Genomic DNA, 9,856 nt, shown 5'->3' on the forward strand with positions numbered 1-9,856 from the left:
TAACCTCTTGAGCCAGAGGCCTTGTCTTGTCCACCTTTGCATGGCCGAGACCTGGCGTGTCCTCTGACGCTTGGTAGGTGCTCTAGAAATGCTTCTGCAATGACAATGCAAAGTGCCAGGTAAATAGGAGGAAAACATTAGGGTGTTCTAGGCTGACTAGAGCTAATAAAATTATATCATATGTTTCTAAATAGCTAGAAAAGAGGATTTTGACAGTAATCACCATGGAGGAAAGAAAGATAAATGTTTAGGTGATTGATATGCTACCTAAATGCATCATTGTACAATATATACATGTATTGAAACCACACAGTGCACCCCGCAAGTACGTATAATTAAATTTTTAAAAAGAGAGAAATGCCTCTGAAATGAACAAAAGATCCCCACAGATGGGTAAACTAAGATTCAAAGAATCAAAGTGGCTTGTTCAAAGCCGCAGCGACAGCCTTTGACCCACTCTGGACTTGCACCAGGACTCCCAAAGTCCCGTCTGTTACGTCACCCTACCTGGCTGCCAATTCTGAGAAGAGCTGGACTATTCCCTTCATTTTATTATTACTTAAGAAGCATTTTAAGTATTTTTTTCAGCATTCTTTGACAACATGTGAATTTATCACATGAATCAGTGAGAAATTTTGATTCCATGTACAGAAAGATTTACAGACATTTCTGTTCATATTTAATTAAAAAAGAAATCTTCATGTCAAGGTTCAAAAACTTCAATTTCCTTACATTTCAAATCTTCAGTATGGTATCATTATACACAGCAGGAGAATTGTATGATAGAAAAACTTCAATTATCCAACATTAGTGGGGTACAATATGTTAATTCAAATTCTACTTTTATAGGCCTCAAAATATTTTTGGAAAATGTTAACCGTTTTGGATGGTTAGCTTTCTTAAATACAGTATATATTTCTTGTCAGAAAAAAACATGGCATGTAATCTAAGTGATTCTCTATGGCTTAGGGTCCCCACCGAACGTTAGTTTTGTCCTGTGCAGTGATACCCTTGGGGCTACAGAGGTCATGTTTGACAACCTTGTTTGCTGTGGCAATAAACAACTCTGGGCTACCTAAGTGTTTTTAGGTTTTTTTCGTGCTTGTTTGGGTTTCTCTATCTTCTCACTGTCATGCTATCTGCTCGTCTCCCTGAGTATCTGTCTTGTTCATGTCCCTGTCAGTCACTGATGACTTTCTCCACTCCACCCACAGTCAACCAAAGCCACACACACAACTAATAGCTTGTAATCTATTGTGGGTTGCAAGAGAGAAGTGATTGCAAAACTGGAATAAGAGTAAAACCCCAAACTGAGTGCCTTGCATTAGCGCAAGAAATATTGATGGGGTGGTCAGCATGTGTGACCTTTGAGACTCAGACTTGATTACCTGTTTTTGGAGCTCAGAAGCTTTTTGGCTGACTGTTCTATGCAGTGAGGTTGCTTGATGAACAACTTCCAGTTATGCACGGTTTTCATTTTCTTATTTACTAGGATTGGTGTGCTGTACTTGTCTATTTAGCTGATTTGTTTCACACCGATCTTTTTAATTCTTTATTATTACTTTTTAAAATAAATTTCATTGTGTATATTTGAGGTTTACAACATGATCTTACAGAATGCATATAGATAGTAAAATGGTAAGTATAGCAAAGCAAATTAATATATTTATTATCTCACACAGTTACATTTTTTGTGCTACAAAAGCAGCTAAAGTCTACTTAACAAAAATCCCTAATAAAATATAATTTTATTAACCATAGCCCTTATGCTGTACATTAGACCTCTAGTTTTGTTCATTCTACGTATTTTCCTTTGACCCACATCTCCGCCTTTCCTCCTTTGAATCACTGCCCCTGGTAACCACTGTTTTATTCTCTATCTCTGTATATCAGCCTTTTGCTTTTTTTTTTTTTTTAAGATTCCATATGTAAGTGAGGTCACGCAATATTTTTCCTTCTGTGTCTGGTTATTTCACTTAACATAATGTCCTCCAGGTTCATTCATGTTGTGGCAAATGGCAGAATCTCTTTCTTTTTTAAGGTTGAATAATATTCCTCTGTGTGTGTGTGTGTGTGTGTGTGTGTGTGTGTGTGTGTGTGTGTGTGTGACATGTTCTCTATTCATTTGTCCATTGACAGACACGGATGTTTTCATATCTTGGCTATTGTGAATAATGCTGCAATGAACATGGAAGTGATGTCTTTACAAGGTAGTAATTTCATCTCCTTTCGGTATATTCCCAGAAGAGGGATTGCTGGGTCATACGGTATGGTGTATTTTTAGTTTCTTTAAGAAACTCTATACTGTTTTTCATAATAGCTGCACCAATCTACATTACATTATGAAATTACTACAATCTACGTTACATTATGAAATTACTGCGTTATAAAGATAACATCACTTCCATGTTTGTTGCAGCATCATTCACAGTAGCCAAGATATTAAAACAACATCAGTGTCTGTCAATGGATGAATGAATAGAGAACATGTAACATACACATGAGGTGACATCTCACAGTAGCTTTAATTTGCATTTCTCTGATGATTAGAGATGTTGAGCACCTTTTCAAATAACTGTTGGCCAATTTTATGTCTTCTTTGGAGAAATGTTTGTTCAAGCCCTTTGCCCATTTTTAATCAGGTTATTTGTTTTCTACTATTGAGTTGTTTGGATTTCTTACATACTTCAGATATTAGTTCCTTATCAGATGTATGGTTTGCAAATGTGCTCACATATTGTCTCTTAACTCTGTGGATTGTTTCCTTTGCTATTCACAAGGTTTGGAGTTTGATGTGGTCCCACTTGTTTGTTTTTGCTTTTGTAGCCTGAGCTTTTGGTGGGATACCCAAAATCATTGCCAGGGCTAATGTCAAGGACCTTTCTCCCTGTGTTCTCTTGTAGGAATTTTACGGTTTCTGGTCTTGCATTGAAGTCTTTACTCATTTTAAATTGATTTTTGTATAGGGGTCCAATTTCATTCTTTTGCATGGGGATCTCCAGTTTTCCCAGCACCATTCATTGAAGAGACTACTGTTTCCCCACTGTGTCCTCGTTTAGCTGATATTTAACTTCCGTGTAAGCTCTTGCCTAAATATTTTTCAAGTGCAGCACACCAGTGGCAAAGACAGTTTAAACAGCAGCAATAACCATGTGAGTTTTAAAGGCTTAAATGAAATAAAATCTCAGAATTTTTAAAGAAACCAAGCCATATTTACTTGCCACAGTCCTGGAGAAAAGCCAGTGTTTCAGGGGTAACTATTACTGAAAACCATAATTTTAGAGAAGGGGCTGGGAATCAAGGGAGCTGGCTGAGGACAGGATGTTCTAAAAGTATCCACACTTTCAGGAATGATAAGCGAATGTATGCACAGACTCCAAACACCTTCTTTCTGAGCAGGTTTTCTATTAGTGTAAAGACCTATTTGACTGTTCTGTAATTACTGGCTTCTTTATTTTAATTTTGGAACCACACTAGTCTTTCTTTTTATGGGATATGTCACATCCCTGGCTTAATCGCAAAAATTTCTATTTAAAGAAGCCCTATTGTTAACAATATTCAGCCAACCATGCTAATGAACATTGTCTATACTGCCCTCGACTTTAAGTACTCTGGGGTACTTAAAATAAAAAAAATCTTTGAAATAACATGATTTCAACGTGATACACTTAGCTTCTCTGGTCCTCCTCCAACCTCCCCTTTGGCTCTTTGTTTTGGGTTGACATCTTGGCTCTTCTTCCTCCCGCTGCCCTCTGAAAGTGGAGGCTCCCTCGGGCGTGGCCTTTGGCCCTCTGCCTTCTCTGCCACAGCCTCTTTGGAAGCACCCTCCATGTTCCCGACTCCACCAACAACCCAGGCACAAAACTCCCAAATGCACGCCCTGTGCCTGCCACCGCCTCTCAACATCCGTTCAAGGTCAGCTCAGTCCCCCCAGCCTCCCAGCCTCAACATCTGCAGTAAGTTTTGACTCTGTTAACTCTTTCAATAGCCTTGGCATGTCAGTTAAAAACTCACATCAATTTCTGTTCGAAATGTCTCTAAACCTCACCCCTTCCTCTTTACTCTCTTCTATACCTGTTCTTTTCCCCCACCCCACCAAATTTCTGGATAATTGTGTTTTCCTTCTGAATAATTTCTTTGACTTCACTTTTCCCCTCCTTTAATCCCACTTGCATATTTCCAGCAGACTAATTTTTAAAATATACTACTTTAATTATATTACTTCCCCTCCTTTAAAATCCTCATTGGTTCTTTCTTTATTTCCAGTCTTGTGTATAAGTTCTTCTGCCAGCCTTGCCAGGCTGTCTCTTTTAGCCGTGCTTGGGCTCCAGGGCCAGTAGACACGGTTTCATATCCAGCTCTGGCACTTACTCTCTGTAAACTAGGGATAGTCATATACTTGCCTCATAGGATTTTGTAAAAATTAAATACGATTTGCAATGTCAAGAACAGAACCTGAAAGATTATAAATGCTTAAGAAACATGAGGTATTTCCCGCCCAACTTATTTCTTGATGAGACTGAAACAGTTGCATTATTGACACTGGAGCAAACCAGGCAGAACATTTGCAAAATGTGCTTGATGAATGGAGACAGGCGATGGGAATGTTCATCTGTGTGAGTCTTTTGGAGGTGGCATGGTTTCAGAGATGACAAGTTCCACAATAAGATGGTGGCCATGGGTGGCTGAGATGGCAAGGCATGGGAGGTCACTGGTGAGGAAGACTGTAACCTAGAAAGACAACGATTCAATGACAGGACTACTACCCCACTACCTAGAGCTCAGTATGCATGTCACTAATGGAAAACATACCAGATGCTGTACTGCTTCTGAAATGATGCAACATGAGGTCCACAACATTGCCAACGATCCTTTCCAGCCCATAATTCTTAAATAGGATCCATCAAGCCTTTAGATATAATTTTGTTTCTAGGAAACCCAGGTGTGGCAGCCATGCAATGCACAGCTCAGATCTGCGGCAGGGAGTGAGGCTGACCAAAGGCTTGTGGATCCACACCTGCCTAGCTGCTCCCCCAATAAGTGGGCACACCTGGGTTCCTAGTGCAGGCCCTTCCCTGTGAAATGTGCAACTCCTCTAGCTGGAACTTTCTTAGTAAAGCACTGCAGTCTGTTATTTTACTTCCTGATTCCTTCCCCTTCTCTTCCACGGGGCTCAGACCTGCATCATGGTCTGACAGCTCACAGCCACCCCTCGCTCCCTCCCACTTGTAATTCAAAAGCATTTCCCTCAGTAAATATTTTGCACATCTCATCCCATCTTGGCATCTGCTTCTTGGGGGATTAAACTAACACAAATGGTTTCCAAGAAAATAGGCAGTAAGATGGGTTTGGGGGACTGGATTATTCACCTCCCCACAGTCAAAGAACGTCATTCTGAGTCTTGCTCAAAAAGGGGTCCAATTGCTAAAGGTTTCATTGGCAGTGCCAGGGGAAAGTGCCAGGGAAGGAGAACACCTCTGCGGGTGAAATCATTTGGGCATCTGAAAGAGATGGGGGAACAACGCTTATCCAGATGGCAGAGTTGGCTGGTTACTGTGTTGCTGCCCTGTGGAGGGATGATGAGAAATTGAGGGCCATTAGCAAGCTAAGTGTGACAGGCAGAAGTTCTCTTTGGTAGCTTACAAAGAACCCTCATCTTCTGCAGCAGAAGAGTGGTCACAGCTGTGCATCATACGTGGGCCCTGATGGTCAGAGTCCCCAAGCGCCAGAGATGTTTAAATGTTCACCCACAGTCTGTCATGCTAAGGGCAAGGTCTGTGGCACGCTGGACCTAGCTCTTCTTAGTGCACAAGAGCCAATGAATCATTAGTGTCTCTTCAGAATGCCACATTCAATGACATCATGTTGGTAGCTTGAAATCAGCCACGGTGGAATATTTACACTGTGGAAATCAGCAAATGCTTTGATTCAGGGGTTTTCTTGGTTCTCTTTTTTGGAGAGCACACCACTAACCAGGGTCCTGGCTGGGAAAGCCTGGGATCCTGAAACATGGGATGGGAATGTATAGATGCATATCCAGAGGATGCTGGCTCTGCAGACCTGCCTGGCCCACCCTTGCTAAGAGCCAGGGATGCCCCATGCTTAAAGATGCTGCAGAGGTTTCTCTGCAGAGCAATAAGTGTTGCTTCCACTTCCTCTCCTGGTATTGCATTTTGAGGGCGCTTGATCCAGGGGAACAGAACGTAAGACTGGATGAGCCAGTATATATTGATTTGGTGACACTTTCTTGTAACACAGGATTTAAAACCCTGGCAAGGACCCAAGGGAAGTTGCCAGATAAAATAAAAGTATGTCTCATGCAATATTTGAGACATATTTATGCTGAAAAGTAGCTGTTGTTTATCTGAAATTCAAATTGAACTGGAGAGCCTGTATTCCCATCTGCTAAATCTGGCAACTCGAAGCCCAAGGGACGGACCAACTTGCCTCTGGGGTGTTCTTTGAAGCCTGGAAAAAATGATGATGAACATTAAGTGCGGTGGAAATGCCTGAGATGTCCTGCCAGACATAGAAGAAGAAATAAAAAGGCCACGAGAAGCGGGCATGCCGGAAAGCATTTATTATGCAAAACTAGAGGACGTCCCCCTGGAGCATGATGTTCCGTATGAGGGTCCCGAGAACACGCCATTCATTAAGGCCATCAGAAATGTCCTGGTGAGATGGGTGGCAGCATCACCTTTTGGTTCAGTGGTGGCTCCTCTTCTGCTGGGATGACACTGGGAGAGGTGGGCACAGAGCTGAGCTCATTAACATCCATGGGGATGATAGAACCCTGAAGAAGCAAAGACCAGGTGGCAGCCTCGAGCAGTAGGCTGCATAACCCTAAGAACCAGTGAGAGACTGCCAGGGAATTGTGGAGGTGTTCCCATAAGACAGCAAGGGAACCCAGAATTTTCACTTTCAGTTATGCTCATAAATGCAGTCAAAGAGACATGCACAAGAAAATCATTGCAGGATTTCTCTAATAGAATAATGGAAAAAGCCTAAAGACTCAGGACCAGTTAAATAAATTATACATTCTGTCCTAGAGAGAACTCATGAGATAGAGGGAGTTTGAAATTTTTGTGTTAATTGGGAGATCTTCACAATGGCGTGTTAAGTGAAAATAATAAGTATGAAAGAGTGTTAAATGTGTGTATTCATTTTGAGATAATTTATCAAGCTGATTTGTGCACTTTTCTGTATATATATATATTATACTTCAAAAAATGTTTATGGATAAAATGGAAGTATGAATAGCATGCTCTCATTTTATAAAAGCAAAATGTGTATGAGCAGGCACATGCATGTGAGTATACAATTACATAGGCATGTGCGTGTTCCCGTGTGTCCACATGTGTATGTGCTCGTGTAGAGATGCAGGTACGAGTCCATTTGTGTGTGTGGACATGTGCACAGGTGTACACATGTGCCTATCCAGGGCACACACACATATATATTCAGGTGGATGGTTGTGGCATTGGATTGGGGGAGGTGGAAAAGCTACTTATTTCTAAATGTATACTTGATTTGAGTTATTGGTCAGACATTTTCATTTCTTTTTCATTTAAAAATTAAATTTTATAAACCTGAGAAAAAAGAATAGAGAACTGTGGTCAGGAAGTGGTATTGGGGAGTAAGAAGGGACACAAATTCTGACTCCCAACCTTGATAGATAAAATTTGAGAGTATAAACAGCCTCTGCTTGAGAGGGTTGAAGGGAGTTACTACCTCCAGGGAACAGACAGGTTTCAATTAAGGTAAAGTGGTAGCGGAATGTTTAGAAAAGGGTTGGAGGAATTTGCTGATCCCTGAGTGGGAGTTTAAGAAAGTACAGGAAAAGGATGGGAGGGAGAGGAGGACAGAGTGAAGTGTTCACTCAGCAGAAAGGATAAGCAGGGTAGCATGGGAAGGAGAATGCTGGGGAAAGCACGTGACCTGTAAGAATTATGCCTTTAGGACTTCCGGTTAAGATCGTGCAATAGACAGTCCCTAGCATCACCCTCTCCCACAATCAACCAATTTACAACTACTAAAAAGCAATGAATGCCAAGCTGGGGCCCCTAGAGCTCATGGGAAGAGGAGCTTTTCTTTGAAGATATCAACAAAAGAGACGAAACGTTAGCTAGATTGACTAAGAAAAAAGAGAAAAGATTCATATTATTCAAGTCAGACTTAAACGTGGGGACATTACTACCAATTTTAACATCCAACATCCAGTATTTTAAAATCCAGTATTCATGTACATTTGGTTTGTAACTTCTCTTTTTTTCATATATGATTTAAAAGGCAAACACATAAAACAAAATTGATAAATCTATGTTAATGGGCACACAATAGAAACAGAAGATTTAAATGAAAATACTATGAACACCTGCATAACAATAAACTGGATAACCTAGATGAAATGGATAAATTTCTAGAAACACACAAACTAGCAAACTAACTCAAGAAGAAATAGAAAATCTGAACAGACATATACTACTGAGGATATTGAATCAGTTATCAAAAACCTCTTGACAAATAAAGCCCAGACCTAGATGGTTTCTCTAGGGAATTCTACTAAACATTTAAAGAAGAATTAGCACCAGCTCTTCTCAAAATTTTCCAAAAAGTAGAAAAGGAGGGAACTCTTCCTAACTCATTCTATGAGGCAAGTATTACCTTCACACCAAAGTCATACAAAGACACTACAAACAAAACAAAACCACAAAACTACAGGCCAATAGTTCTTATGAGTATAGAGATAAAAATTGTCAAAAAAATACTAGTAAACTGAATTCAGTAGCATAATAAAAGGTTTATACATCATGGCCAAGGGTATTTATCCCTAGAATGCAAGAACAGTGTAACATAAGAAAATCAATCAATCCAACATACCACTTTAATGGGGGGGAAAAAAAAACACATGATAATCTCAATAGATTTTTTAAAAATTGGACAAAATATAACGACATTTCATGGTAAAAAAAACATTCAGTTAACTCGGAACAGAAGGCACTTTCCTCAAGATGACAGGAAAATACCACAGCTAATATCACATTCAATGGTGAGTGACTGAAAGTGAGGAACAAGATGTAAATACTCACTTTTGTTACTGCCAGTCAACACACTATAGGAAGTTCTAGGTAGAGCAATTAGACAAACAAACAAACAAACAAACAAAGACAAACAAGGGAGGGAATATCCATATCAGAGAGGAAAAAGCAAACTATTTCTGTTCACAGATGACATGATCTTATATGTAAAAACCCTAAAGAATCATTAAAAAAAACTTAACAGTTCAACAAACTAAGCAAAGTTACAGGGGACAAAATACTTAAAACTCAGTTGTATATCTGCACATTAGCAACGAACAATGTGAAAAGGAAATTAAGAAAACCATTACATTTACAATAGCATCAAAAAGAATAAAATATCCAGAAGTGAATTTAATCAAAGAGGCAAAACACTTGTACATAAAAACTACAAAATACTGTTGATAGAAATTAATGAATAACTAAATGAATGGAAAGATGTCCTGTGGTCATGGACTGGAAGACCAATCCATGGCCAATATGCACATGAAATGATGCTGAACATCATTAGTGATCACGGAAATGCAAATCCAAATTACAATGAGATACCCCATCGTACCCATTAGGATGGCTATTTTTATTTTTTATTTATTTTTTATTTTATTTTAACTTTTATTTATTTACTTATTTTTTAATTTAATTTTATTTTATCAATATACAATGTGGTTGATTATTGTGGCCCATTGCCAAAACCTCCTTCCCTCTTTCCTCTCCCCCCTCCCTCCCAACAACCTCATATCTGTTTGCTTGTCGTAACAACTTCAAGGAATTGTGATTGT

The sequence above is a fragment of the Galeopterus variegatus genome, unplaced genomic scaffold, assembly GCF_000696425.1.
Source record: "Galeopterus variegatus unplaced genomic scaffold, G_variegatus-3.0.2 Scaffold1422, whole genome shotgun sequence".
In the NCBI taxonomy this organism is placed as follows: Eukaryota; Metazoa; Chordata; class Mammalia; order Dermoptera; family Cynocephalidae; genus Galeopterus; species Galeopterus variegatus.